Source organism: Pseudopipra pipra, chromosome 3 (genome assembly GCF_036250125.1).
Source record: "Pseudopipra pipra isolate bDixPip1 chromosome 3, bDixPip1.hap1, whole genome shotgun sequence".
Classification (NCBI taxonomy): domain Eukaryota; kingdom Metazoa; phylum Chordata; class Aves; order Passeriformes; family Pipridae; genus Pseudopipra; species Pseudopipra pipra.
The window spans coordinates 2,056,081-2,069,386 of NC_087551.1; the positions used below are offsets into that span (position 1 = coordinate 2,056,081).

The window sequence follows — 13,306 nt, forward strand, 5'->3', positions numbered from 1 at the left end:
TAAGAGATTTTTTTTAATAAAGAAATCCCAATTTATTATTAGAAAACCCCATTCTACAGCTTAAATACTAAAGTTTAAAACTTATAAATGTTACCATGCACCTACTAATTTCCTTTTGTAGCCTACTATTTTTGATGGCTTTTAATCAGAACCACATCAGCACTGGTTTCTGTAGCCAAGCTTTTTTAGCTGTTCTGACATGGATGCCCACAACCCATTAAACACGTGTTCTGTTCACTCCAACAACCTCACGAAATACTGTTATTGATTTTCACAGTGAAATGATTTTCATATTAAAAATGAATGCAAAGACAAGCCAGTAATGGACCATTTCAGAAGCAAGACAGGGAAGGAAAATACTAACAAGCTCTTGCACATATTTACTCACTATTTACAAACAACACATGATAAATGTCTTAGGAATATTTCATTTGGCAACAAAGGCATTAACACAATTCAAACCTTCCTCTAAGGGCCCATCCAGCACCATCACACCCCGCTTTGCTCTTTAACTGCTGCTGCCAAGTACTTTTGCAAAGCAAATACAATAGGTGGATGCAAAGGGTTCAGTTTTATTTTCTACGGCAAGATAAACCACTTTAAATTCTGTTTATTGTTACCATGCAGGAAGAAACCTTTAAAAGACACCCAAGAACAGCCAAGTTTTGAGCCACAGTTCTTCCAATACTTGCAAAATTAGGAGAGAAAGGCCTTTCCACCCAGTCCAGAGCCACCTCCCAGTGCAAACACAGCTCTTCCCCTCAGACCACCATTACTGACATTTGGGGAAGAACTCCAAAACCCCAAAAACAAAGTCCCCCCTTATATATTAAAGGACCACATTTCTCAGGGGTACTCCAGGAAAAAGCAAGTTTTCCACACAAGTTGTTCCCAATTTAAGCATTTCTACAGATCAAACCATTAAAAACTCAATAGCAAAAAACCCACAAGAACCAACAACAACAACCCCCCCCAAAAAAAACCCCAGCACATCAAAACACACAGAACATTCAATTAAACCTCATATCCAAATACACAGAATGTTAAATTAAACCTCATAAAGCAGAGACATATTAAAGCCAACACAAATGCCTCAAAATGCCTCATGTCCAAGTTAAAGCCCCAGCTCCCTTTTCCCGCCCTCTCCCCAAAGCAGGTCCCTCATGAGGGCAGGCTCAGCCACAGGCTCTTACCTTGACAGAGGAACATCCTGATGCCACGAGGGATCCAAGAACACAAATATCCTGGAAACAGTGCGGGAGAACAGCCCTGCTCGGGTGCTGGAAGGGGAATGGAGCCTGGGAAGGGGAAGGGGATGGAGAGGAGGCCCAGCTGCAGGCGATGCACCCTCAGCAGTGCCCTCACACCACAGCTGAGGGGCATCATTGCTTTGGAAACGGCCCTCAGAGAACAGCCCTTGGGTTTGTTCACCTGCCTTTGAACTGTGATTTTAAATTGTGTTTAATCCAGGGGATGTGGATATCAGTGTATGGATAATAATTCCCATCCTTATATCTAGATATCCCCATATCTATTTCCCAGTTTCTGAACATGGCACAATCCTTAGATCTCCATCCACACTCCCTAAATCAGGGGGATTTTTTTCAGTCCTTCAGGACAGCTCAGAAGAAATAAAGGTGTTTTCACTGAGCCACTTCAGATTGGTTTTCTCTGCCCTCACGTTTGTGGTAGCTGAATTCTCAGTGATTTCAGAGAATACCCACATGAATATATTGTTTAGTGAAAGCAAAAATGACACAAGGCTCTGGAAACACGGTGCCAAGTGTCATTATTGTAGCATTTTTTAATTCTGTCTTGGGGAGTAAAGTCCATTAAGTGCCTTACTCATAAAGGGGGATGGTATTGGGAACAGAAAAAACTTCCACGCAAAGGCTGGGATACATCTGGTGCCACAGAACAAAAGGAAAATGAAAAATAGGCCTTAAAAGCCAAATGGGTAAAAAAATCGGTTTCCTGGGCCAGAGTTTGCTATGAATAGATCTTTTCAGCCCTAAGCAGTGCTAAGAAAGTCAGTGCTTCTCCAAGCCAGGTTTCAGCTAAAAGAGAGGTGTTGCTTTATTCCTTCTTCTCCCTCATAAGCTCCGACTCCTTTCTGCTCCTTCTGCCTCTTTCTTCCTACACTGAGGAAAGTAAAAAAAGAGGAGTGGAGCTGGGCAAGTTTGACACTTGGCTCAATTCTTACCTTTGTAGAGTTTCTTTCTCTGAATGACATCTGAAAATTGGGAAAACAAACTGGAAATCTTAACAACAATAACCTTTGTGGTTTTATCTGGCAGATTGAAAAAGGCAGGAAAACAGGAACATCCTCACTGACAGCCCTTTCCCACGTGAATTCATGTGGAAAAAAAAATCCTTACACTAAATAAAGCTCAAGCAATGTATTCTGAATGTCTTTTTCCTGTATTTAAACTAGATTTCCTTCTCGTGTCATGCTGAAGTGATGTCAAACATGGATTTGACTTGGATCATATCAGAGCTGAGGCCAGTTTCAAGGCTTGCTCTGCCAAACCGGATCTACCTGGGATCAGAAATTCCTGATGGTACAATCTGAGAAAACCTCTTTTCTTGGTGGCCAGAAAATCCACTCAGCAAATTCATATAAAAACAATAATAAAAATAAATAAATAAATAATTAAAAAATAACAATAAACAAGAACAGAATGAAAATAAGTTAGTCCTTCCCTAAAACACTGGGATCATTTTCTGATGATGATGATCAAGACTGAGATGGAAAATTTCTCTCCTGCTTCCATCATTATTGATTGTTTGGGATGCTTCACTTCTTCAAACATCTGTCTGCACACTGTGTACAACTTACGTAACCTATTAATCACTGTGTTGTTTCTTGTTAACAAAGAGCCCAATTTTTGTCAATACACTACTAATCAATATGTTACAGAGTTTGACTGCAGCTGCAACAACCCCAAACATTCATTAATTCCACCAGAAGAAAGGCTGAGTATAAAAGCTGGAAATTCCACCCCAGCCTTACAGATTCCATCAGTTTAATTTTGTATGCATGGGCTTTATCACAGAACTAAGGATTTATGCAGTGGCCACTTGCTTTGCATGAATTACCAACAAAAGCTCAACTCTGTTTAGAAAGTCAATGAAATTCAGAGCCACGAAACTGAAACCCTGCTCTGAAAGACTCAAAGTATTGCTTTTGTATCTCAGGCTTTATTGACAGGAACTCTTGAGCTACTGAAAGACAAAAATAGCATTTCAAACACTTTCTAGGACAACCCCAGAGGTCTCAGACAGGGGTCTGAGCATGTCTGGGTGAAAGCTCCAACCTGTGGAGCTGCAAAGCACCACCTTTTAATATTAAGGTGATTTTTCTCCATCCTTAAAGGCTGCAAAGATGCCTGAGTGCCTCCCTTCCTTCAGGGGATTCTCCCAGGGAATATGTTCTCATGGGATTTAGAGACTTTACACGGCTCCTTGAACTTCTGAGTACAGCCACAAAAGTCATCCTAAAAACAGGCTGCTTTTTATGGCATCAGAACTAGTGGGTCATTCTAATGCCAGTCATTCACTGCCAGGACTGAAATGCTCTGGGCTGGGATTTGGAATTCATTTGAAATGCTTTGCCTACCTGATGGATTAACAACCTTAACACTGTTAACATGGGGAAATATCAGGTGGGAGGAGGTAGACTGGAGGCAGCTGCTCACCATGGAAATGTTTCTGGTTTAGAAATATCAGGTGACCTCATAATTGAAAAACTGTCAAAATTTAAAATTTTAAATTCCCAGCTGTTACTTATCCTCCCTTCAATGCTTGCTCTGCCTCCCTCATCTTCCTTGGTTAGGCATTGACCACGAATGGACTATTTTTCCCTGGGAACTGAGAGCATCTAATACAGTCTGGCTTTGAACTCTGCTGGATTTCCCTAAAACATCACTCAACAGAGACAATTTCCTGGATATGACTTCTTCATTGCAGTGTTTTCAACTCTACAGCCTTATATAGGCACGATTTGCTGTTTTTGCTCCGTACAGGAATCTTTGTGTTTCCAAGGAAAGGTGACAACACCCACCAAAGCCCTGCAGAAAGATCAGTGTCCATGGGACCATTTCACTGGAGACACTTCGGGATTCTTTGGGAGAAATGTTATAAAACTGAGTTCAGGTAATTGGGCAGAGCACAGGGAAGGGGTGAAAGGACTCCTCACAACTGTGATTTTAGTGCTAACTGTACCACCACTTAACTAACCTGTGTTTGGAATGATAAAAAGCCATTTAAAGGAGGCTGGGGAGAGTGAAGAGGAAGAAATAGATTAATAGATCTCCATGTTGAGCATAATTGATTTGGGGCATGTACTCCACAAACCCTTCACCAATGATTTATCTTCATTTGGTGGGCAGAACACTGAGTTCAGTCAGGTCCTCAGAGAGCCATCCATCAACTGCCTCATCAGCAGAAAGAAGTGGTGCCTCCTCTTGCTATTTTATCTTTCCTTTTGCTTCCATATGTGACTTAAACAAAACAGGGGATCATTTTTCTTTGAAAAATAAATAAATCACTGCTGGGTTTAAGGGAGACCCAGCACACACTGAGCTGTTACTGAGTCAGCTCCAAAGCTGATCCTGCATCTCCCACCTGCCGAATTCCAGCTCTGCTCATCCCCTGCACACGGACAAGGGAGAGGTAATGCCTTATTTAAACTGCTGGGGATAAACCTCAAACAATCTGTTCTGCTGTTTGGTGCAAGGAACATTTTCTTTGAGGATTTAACAGGGCTCATCACTCTGGTAATGAGCAAAATAGGAGAGACAGCTCCTGATAAAAGCAGAGTGTCCAAATACCTCCAGCACATTCCTTCTGCCTCCGAGTAAAATGCCACGGGAAGGGAGCCCTGGGCCAGGATATCTTCATTTTCCTCTAGAAAAAATTGCTGAGGAGAGTCTAAGGAGCAGTTTCTTCACACCCATTTTCCCTGCAATTGCCAGCAGAGCAAGGCACCACTCCAGGCTTTAATCCTGGTGCTGCAGCCTTCAAAATCTAAGCCCTGCTGACCACCCCCCTGCCACACACCACTGCAATAGGCTGGACCTACATTTTGCCTTTTGGAGCACTTTGCTTCTTGCTTACCACTGATTTTCTCAGGCAGAGAGAAGTTGGTATAACCCCTGGTTCTCTCAGCAAGAGGTTTCAACAGGGTTAGGAAAAGGTGGGGAGAAGGAATGTGTGCAGCACATCAAAGAAAAGGAACTAGAGGGGATTCCTCAGTAAGCTGCAGCCAGGGTCAAACTGATCTCCAACATTAAATGAGGACAAAGGAGGATGGAATAAAAACACAACAGGCATGAAATTTGGAAAAAAAAAAGCCATCCTATGTCCCAATCACCCCCTTTTTGAATGATCTATTTTCTCTGCATAATTGTCAATTCTGAGGAAGACTGATCCAATTCTTTGAAATGCCACTTAAGAACTGCATGGGCAGCAGTATTTGCTTTTAGGAGTGTGAGCTCACTGAAACGGGCATCTCATTTATCATATCCAAACATTACTTTTTGGTGACATTTAAATAACAGTGAAGTCCATCAGGGCAGACAGCTCATGGCAATTTTGGGAACATTTCCTCAACTGCTTACCTTGCTTTTCATAATTTTTGGCTGATCAGGAGCATGCAGATGATACATGTGATCAACTCACAGTCTGGACATTTGCAGCTCTGTACCTTCTTCCTGATGATAATTCACGGACAGCTGGAAAAGGTGAGGTAGGAGGATCATTTGGACCAAGCACCACTGTCAGGACAGGTTGCTAAACACCCAAACCCCAACAATCCCTAACTGGAACTCCTTGAAAATCGATTTATTGCCTCTTGCCCTGCCAAGATTTTGCATTCAAAGCAACACAGGGCGGGAAATAAGAAATAATTTCCATTTCTTTTTTTTCAAGATGATTTCAGGAACCCTGAAACTGCGACTTCTGAAGTGCCACTGACATCTGTGTATTTACTCTACAAAACTGCAATAATATGTGATTAGTTAAAATGAAATACAGTCCCCAATTCATCTTTGCAAAAGGCTTGGAAAAGTTGATGAGGAGAAAGGCAATTTTCCTTCTCTAAAGCAGCTCCCAGCACAAGGAATTTTTTTTTTCTATTAAAAACTGACCTAAACTGAAAAGAAATATTCTTCAACAAGGGGAAACCTGATCCTGCATGAAAGTGGGAATAGTATAGGAATTAAATCATATATTTTCAGGTTTAGGAACTGCTCTGTAAATCAGAAATGCTCCTGTTTGTGGTCATACAAACAGTTTGTGGATCCCTGACTTCAGTGACCAAGTGTTTTGCCCTGAGATAATCCATGGGGAATAATTGCACTCAGTCTTTCACCTGCAGTTTTGTACAGACCAACACATTTCAAATGGACAGTTCCAAAAGGCCAAACTCCACTGTCAAAACCAGCAAACAACCAAACTTAAAAAAATACCAATCAGCTATTTCTCCACGAGCTGATCACTGGCCCTGCACTGAGCCCAAGGTACACAGTGCCCTGTTGGTGCTCTACAAAGAAGTAAAATATCAGTTTTATTCACTATACAAAATCTTGTATTAAAAGTTTTATGAATATTTAAAATCTGCAAGTGCATTTTTTTATGTTTTCCATCATGGCCTAGCACAACTCCTGTAGTGTTCAGTGTGATTTATCCCTGCCAAAACCAATAACAGGTAACCGAAGAGGCCCCCCCAGCACTGTTAATTAGCCCAGGTGTTAATTGGGTGTTCCAGATGGGCAGACAAGCAGCAGTGGGACAGAGAGGTGGGGCTGAGAACCTCTCAGTGCCCTGAAGGATGGATGATGCATCTCCAGTTGTGTGACCTTCCTTGTCATAGGAGACACATCATGGCGAGAAATATCAATGCTGAGACAAGTCACAGACACTAAAATACAGTAAAATGCAAAAAATAGAGAAACAAGTGAATATCTTGTCAGCTCAAGTGCGCCCATTAATTGAAATAAATGAAACAGCCCAGCCAAGGAAAGGAATGGAATCTGCAGTGAGTGACAAAATTCCTGTTTTGAAGGATGGCTGGGTGGCTTCCCACAGCTCCAGCTCCCTTTGGATAATCATCTCCCAGCAGGAAGAACGATAACATGTCAAAGGTTTGTCATCCTTCTTCACCCCCTCTAATTGCTATTTTATCTTTCAATAATTGGCAGACCCAGAGCTCAGTTGTGGCTTTTGTGTTAACCCACAATACTGGGGGAAGGGGGGATAAATCCCCAACCAAGGATTTGCTTTGCACACTTGGGCTTGCAGGAATAAATGAAACAGTTTAATGGAGTTCTAGAATATCACAAAAATGCCGGGATATCAAGTATCTGGAGAGCTTTGTGCTGAGTTAAACAAAGCCTTCTCAAAGAAGACTTTCTCATGTGAGAAAAGAGGAAAAAGAAAGAAAGAAAGGAAAGAGAAGAAAAAAAGGCACATATTTGTAAATTAAAACAAAAAACCAACTTCATCTGATGGGATTGAATTTATGGCCAGGTGTGTGTGCAGTTCTCCCTGCCAAACCTTTATATGGGAATTCTTATTTCCTATGGAAATAAACTGGGCTCCGTGCTCCTCCTTCCTGGAGATTCCAGCCAGCACATACCCACTCCAGGGATTTCCTGTGACTTCCCACCTTGATTGCTGGATAAGGCAGCATCCCACTGGACAGAGCCCAAAGCAGAGTCATCTCCCACTCCAGCACAGTTCACCCACATCCTTATCCCTCCAAACACCAACACTTGGCAGGGCTAATATGGAACCAACAGTCAATCTTGGCAGTTATCTGTAAATAAATACTGTTGTTCTCCCCAAACTTTCTCCACATCCTTACAAAGAGCAGTTTTCCCATGTTCCATCCGATGATTTGCTCCCAAGGATTCCAGTGCCATTGATTTCCAGTGGGCCAGAAAGCAGCTCAGCAGCTGAAGGCTCTGCAGTGGCAACCTGTCAGTTTTAAAAACATTTTTCCTGTTACCTGCTAAAGTTATTTAGGTTTCCTTCAAGGTTTGTATGTGCCAACTTATTTAAATTATTTTCCAATAGACCCTGAAAATCACAGAGAACAGAAATAAATGGCTGAAGCACGGAGAGCAAGGATATGTTGCTCCAGATTATCTGTCTCTTTGGCTTCATCTCCACGTAAGCACAGAAACAATATGAGTCAAATGTAAAGAAACTAGAAAAACATCAGCTTAAGCATAACAAATTACTGCATTACTGAGGAACATGAAGAACAAACAACCCATGTGCAGCTCAGAGAGAAATCTGGATTTTTGTCATAGATCTTATATAAGGATGGGATCATTATGTCTTACAAAAACCTCACATTCATCCCTCTGCTTTCATTCTCTGAGTTTGGAGGGAAATCCCACATCCTGCCCAGCAAAGCAAGCTGAGGAAACTCCAAATGGAAATCTCCAGATGTTCCCTCAGAGCCATAAAACTTAGCACATGAATAGCTGCATGGATTTTGTACATTTAGTGCAGCAATCACAGGATCTTGAGGACAACTCCAATCCTCTGCACAACACATTTAGGAGGCTCCAAATGGTAAAACCATCCCACTGATTCCCATCACTGGAGTGAGAAATTCCTTGTTACGATGTTTTACTGAGAATATGGAGGGGGAGAGCACTGAAACACATAAGAATATCTAAAATTTGGGATATCTGAGTACAAAAACCAAAGCAGGAGTTCATGGTGATGTCAGTGTTTTCCCTTTCCTCCCTCTTTGGGGTCACAGGCTCTTCCTGGCCCTCTGGACAAGCCTGGCTACAGCAGTCAGGAAATCCCTTGGTGCAAAAACAACTGGGACTCAGCAGAATTCATCCCCTGCAAGTTTCTCAGTGCATTTTAGCTACTTTTAAATAATAATAAAAACACCAGCAAAATCAAATCTCCTGGTGCTCAGGGTTGTTACCTTCTGGTGTTTCTAACACGCTCAGTTCTGCAGGAGCACAACTAATCTGGGCCTGTTGAAATGCTCTCCTGCCTCCTCCTCCCCCTCTCCTGTGGAATATCATTTGGAATTGAGGGGTTTGGCCCAAGATTTGCAGCTCCAGGGAGCCCAAACTGCAGTTCAGGCTCCACCATGGACCAAAAATAGAATTAGAGGAAAGAAATCCCCTCACCTTTCACTCTGTACTTTCATTCCCCAAGGCTGCCCACAGGAGAAGGGTGAAGGAAGTGCTCATTATTCCCTAATGGTGCATTATTCCTGCCACTGAGAGTCAGGGGTTTGTGTGCCAGAGCTGTGGGACTGGCACTGAAACAGCATCAGACAAGGTGCATTAACCTGCTCAGTATGAGTGAGAAAAGAATCAAAAAATTAATTTAAAATTTACTTAAAAATTAAATTGAAAATTAATTTTAAAATACCCTCAACTACTTGATCCTCAACTCCCTCATAAATCAGGAGCCCAAAGACTCAGAAATCCCCAGTATTCCTTCTCTGGCAGGCACTGACCAGCCCTGGGACACCCCTCAGTCCCTCTGCCAGGGCAGCAGTTACATGCCCTGATAAAAGAGGTGGGAAAAGTCCTTATAATGAGTCATCCCACAAAAGCCTATTCTCTTTTTTTCTTATTTTTTCTGGCCTAGGAATGGATTGAAAGCAGCCTCCCCTGTTTCCATGGCACCCAGAGCGGCAGCCGACGGCCTTGTTATCACAAGAACTCTCCTAAATTTCAACACATTGCTGGGAATTGCTATTTTGTGGTTTCTGTGGTTTTTTTCCCCTATATTCAAGATGACCCTCCATTCCTGAAGCCTCCAAAATGGTCCAAAAGTCTCTGGTGGAGTTCAACTCTTCATAGTGGTGATAGTTTTTAAACAAGAAATAAAATAGAACACGAATCCCTCGGAGAGAGAGAATGAAAAAAAACCCCAAACCCCCTTATTTTTTTCTTAGTTATCCTGGGCTTGGCAGAGCTCTAAATAGGTTTGTCTGGTGGATCCTACCTGGGCAGCATCTGCTCACACCCACTGAAGAACAACCAAGGATGGCCCTGGAGACAGAATTCCTTCCCCTTCAGCTGGGCTCCCCAAAAGCTGCTGTGCTGCCCTGGGGAGTGTTGAAAAGAGATTAATGAACGTGGGCATTTTACACTCAGAGACACTTTTCATCACTCAGATTCATCTCTGTAAAGCCTCATGAATATGTAGCAGTGTCTTTTACTTCTTTTCAGGATCTTCCAGGCTCGGGGATTTTTAGATTTCTTTGGTTTCGAAGGTATTGATTCCGTGGCTTCCACTTTGATTTTCTGTACAATTATAAGTGATTGAACATTGAGCAGCATTTAGGAACTGGAAAAGAATTGGTCTTTCATGGTTTCAAAGGTAACTGAAAAAACCCTGTACATTATCTCCTGTGTTTTGTTAATTATCCTGGATTTTTACGCTGGCCTGGCACAGATGTGCCTTGTGACCCAAACTCACCAAAGAACTGCTCTTTCCCCAAAGAATCTGTGATTCACTTCATGAATGATAAAAAATAATAGGTCCTGTAGAGCTTTAGAACTGCATATTCCTACAAATGGGGCTTCTTGGTACAGTGTGAAAAATACAACTGAAAAGCCTCGCCTGAATTTCAAAAAGTGCTTTTCCCCACATTTAGATATTAATGTTTCTATGTGTAAAAATCTTGTTAAAAGCGACTGTCCTGCAGACAATTACACAGAAAAATATACAGAAATAAAATCACATGAGCTTAACCCAACTTCACCTCACAGGAAATGGACTTTTCTTTGGGAGGAACAGGAAGGAAAATGTGGATAGGGAATAAAGTTCTTTAGCAACAGTAACTTAATCACTCCAGTTACTGACAGATCATTTTACTATGAGAAATAACATACAATAAAACCAGAGAAGATTTTCTTGGTGTTTTGGGAGATGCTGCTGTAAAACATCTGAATTATCACTGAGAGGTTAAAAAAGCACTTTGGCATTCCAGGCTCTACCAGATGGTTTGTATCCTCATTCCTTGAGGAGCTGCAGAGGCACAGGGAGTATATTCCAAGAAAATACAGCCCCAGCAAACCTCCATTTCATCCACAGAGGCCTTAACAAAACCACTGAAACAACTCCAGTTTAGCACATCATTATAAATCACTTTACAGCCCTAATATCCTCAGGTTCAGACGTTAAAAGGACAATAAAACTGCTTAGGAAGAAGCACCATGGAATTCACCAAACTGACTCCAGCTTCTGGGGAATGGCCTGGAATGTTAAGGAACTAAAGTGGTTGAGGAGTCTATTAATTTTGGAGGGGGGGAGTATATATATATATATATATATATACATACACACAATATACACACATTGAATCTTTCAAAATGCACCACTCTAGCAAAGTGAATTAAATGCCATTGAGGGAATATTAAGCAACTCCAGAAGAAACTATCACTCTCCCTAATTTCTTTCTTCGTGTCTCAGGCAGGTAAATTATGAGGAATTTGCTATCAGGGAGGAAAACATTTCAATCTTGCCCAGGTAACAGTAATGAGATGTGACAACAGCCCCAATTTGTGCATCAGGAGGGCTCAGAAGGTGTCTGAGGGTGTGCTGGGGGCTCATCTGCAAAGGCAGAGGGGGAACTGTAAACCTGCTCTGCCTGTGCTCCTCTCCTCCTTTTCCCAGCCTTGGCAGGGCAAACCAACCCCTGCACCTCCAACAGAAACCAGGGGAAGTGACTGAGAGAGACAGAATTAATTCCTGGTGTTTGATGTGTTCTGCTTCTCCCCACTCTGCAATTTAATCCAATAGTGCTGCTCCACACAACTGATGGGATTTATCGGACTCTCCTGCAGTTCATGTTTTTATTTGGAAATTGTTATCTTATTGATTAGATTTTTCATATACTTCCCATTAACTTGCTTCTATCTCCTCCAAAACACTTTCCACACTTCATTTTGTCCACAGTGCAGCTCTACTTACTCAAATATTATAACACATAATTTTATATAACTACAGTATACAACATAAAATGAATGCAAGGTTCAGGGTCAATTTGAAAGATTAAAAGTAAGATTTAAATTCTCCTGGGTGAAAGCGACTTCAGAAAAAGTTAATTATTCCTCTTTAGCTCAGATTTACTCCTTCAAGCTTTCTGCTCACCAGAGATCTGAAAGGATTTCACTTTTCACTCCTGGCCACAGAATGGCCCAGCAGAATATTAAAAGCTGAAATAACGTGTGAGACCTGAAGAGTTATTGCTGCTATTTACGAAGTACCAGGAGCAGGTCCTGCTTTCAGTTATTTGTGAAGTTACTCCACTGAGCCTGCTGCCCTATTGCCCTGCATAATATGTCCATCTAAATGTACCCAGCGTGGGCTCCAAAGCACTCCTGGCCCGCTCGGGGCACATTTCAGCTCCATGTGACGCTGATAAACAGCCACGAGAGAGACACTTGTACCTAAAAGAGATGCTTTAGGCTAACAGGAAATATTATCAATAAACCTTCTGTGCATTTGAGGAGGGGAAAATAAGCTGTATTTCTAATGTGCCCTGTCAAGGCACCTGGTTACAGCTTTTATTGGGTTTAATGGGATGTGTTTGGTTTCTGTTGAAAACGGAGTGGAAATGGAACGTGGGTTTCACAGAATAGATTAACATCTCTTATCTGAGGCATTATTATCTCTTAAAATATAATTTTTAGCCCTAGAAAACCACAGGAACACACAGTCTGTGGCTCAAAGAGGTTACACACAGTTGCAGTGCCTGTGCCCACAGAGAGGTGGCAGAGGAGGAGGAGAAAGAAAGGGACCAGGGATTCAGGAACCTGCTGCTCACAGGCCTCTGGCTCCCAGGAGGTGTGAGGAGAAGGATGGATCCCAAGAGCCATTCCCTGGGTGGGAAGTGCTGGAGCAAGGTGACCATCACCCTGCTGTGGGGGTCAGAGGGGAGGAAGGGTCTGTGCTGGCTGAGGGTCACCCCCAGGACTCTGGAGAGTGCCAGCACCGGGAACTGCCCGCAGGGTGCTCTGAGGAGAGTCTGGGGTGCCCACAGCTGGTTCCAATGGGTTCCATCCAGCTCCAAGGGCCTCAAGAGCCTTCTGGATGCCGGAGCTGTGGGACTCCTCCTGCAGCCCATCAGGTCCTGTCCTTACAGGTGCTGTGAACTCAAAGGCAGGAGGAAGATCCCACATTCCCATGCAGCAGGGAGGGGAGAGTTCTGTGGGATGTGTTGGGAGAATATCTGCTGCTCTTGCATGCAGTAAAAAAATACAGGGTTGAACTGGGGTTTTAGAAGGTTCTTCTAAGACAACTTTGA

The 13,306-nt window shown here is 42.5% G+C and overlaps 1 long non-coding RNA gene across 1 annotated transcript in view; it reads right to left on the bottom strand.

The window, feature by feature from the left end:
- Positions 1-10,228, bottom strand: part of LOC135410730 (uncharacterized) — a 40,753-nt gene extending 30,525 nt beyond the window's left edge. The window contains exons 1-3 of the long non-coding RNA XR_010428843.1: positions 10,214-10,228; positions 9,997-10,099; positions 5,622-7,980 (exon numbers count right to left, since the gene is read on the bottom strand). This is a non-coding gene — a long non-coding RNA (uncharacterized LOC135410730). The remainder of the gene's footprint in view (positions 1-5,621; positions 7,981-9,996; positions 10,100-10,213) is intronic.
- Positions 10,229-13,306: the final 3,078 nt, after the last annotated feature.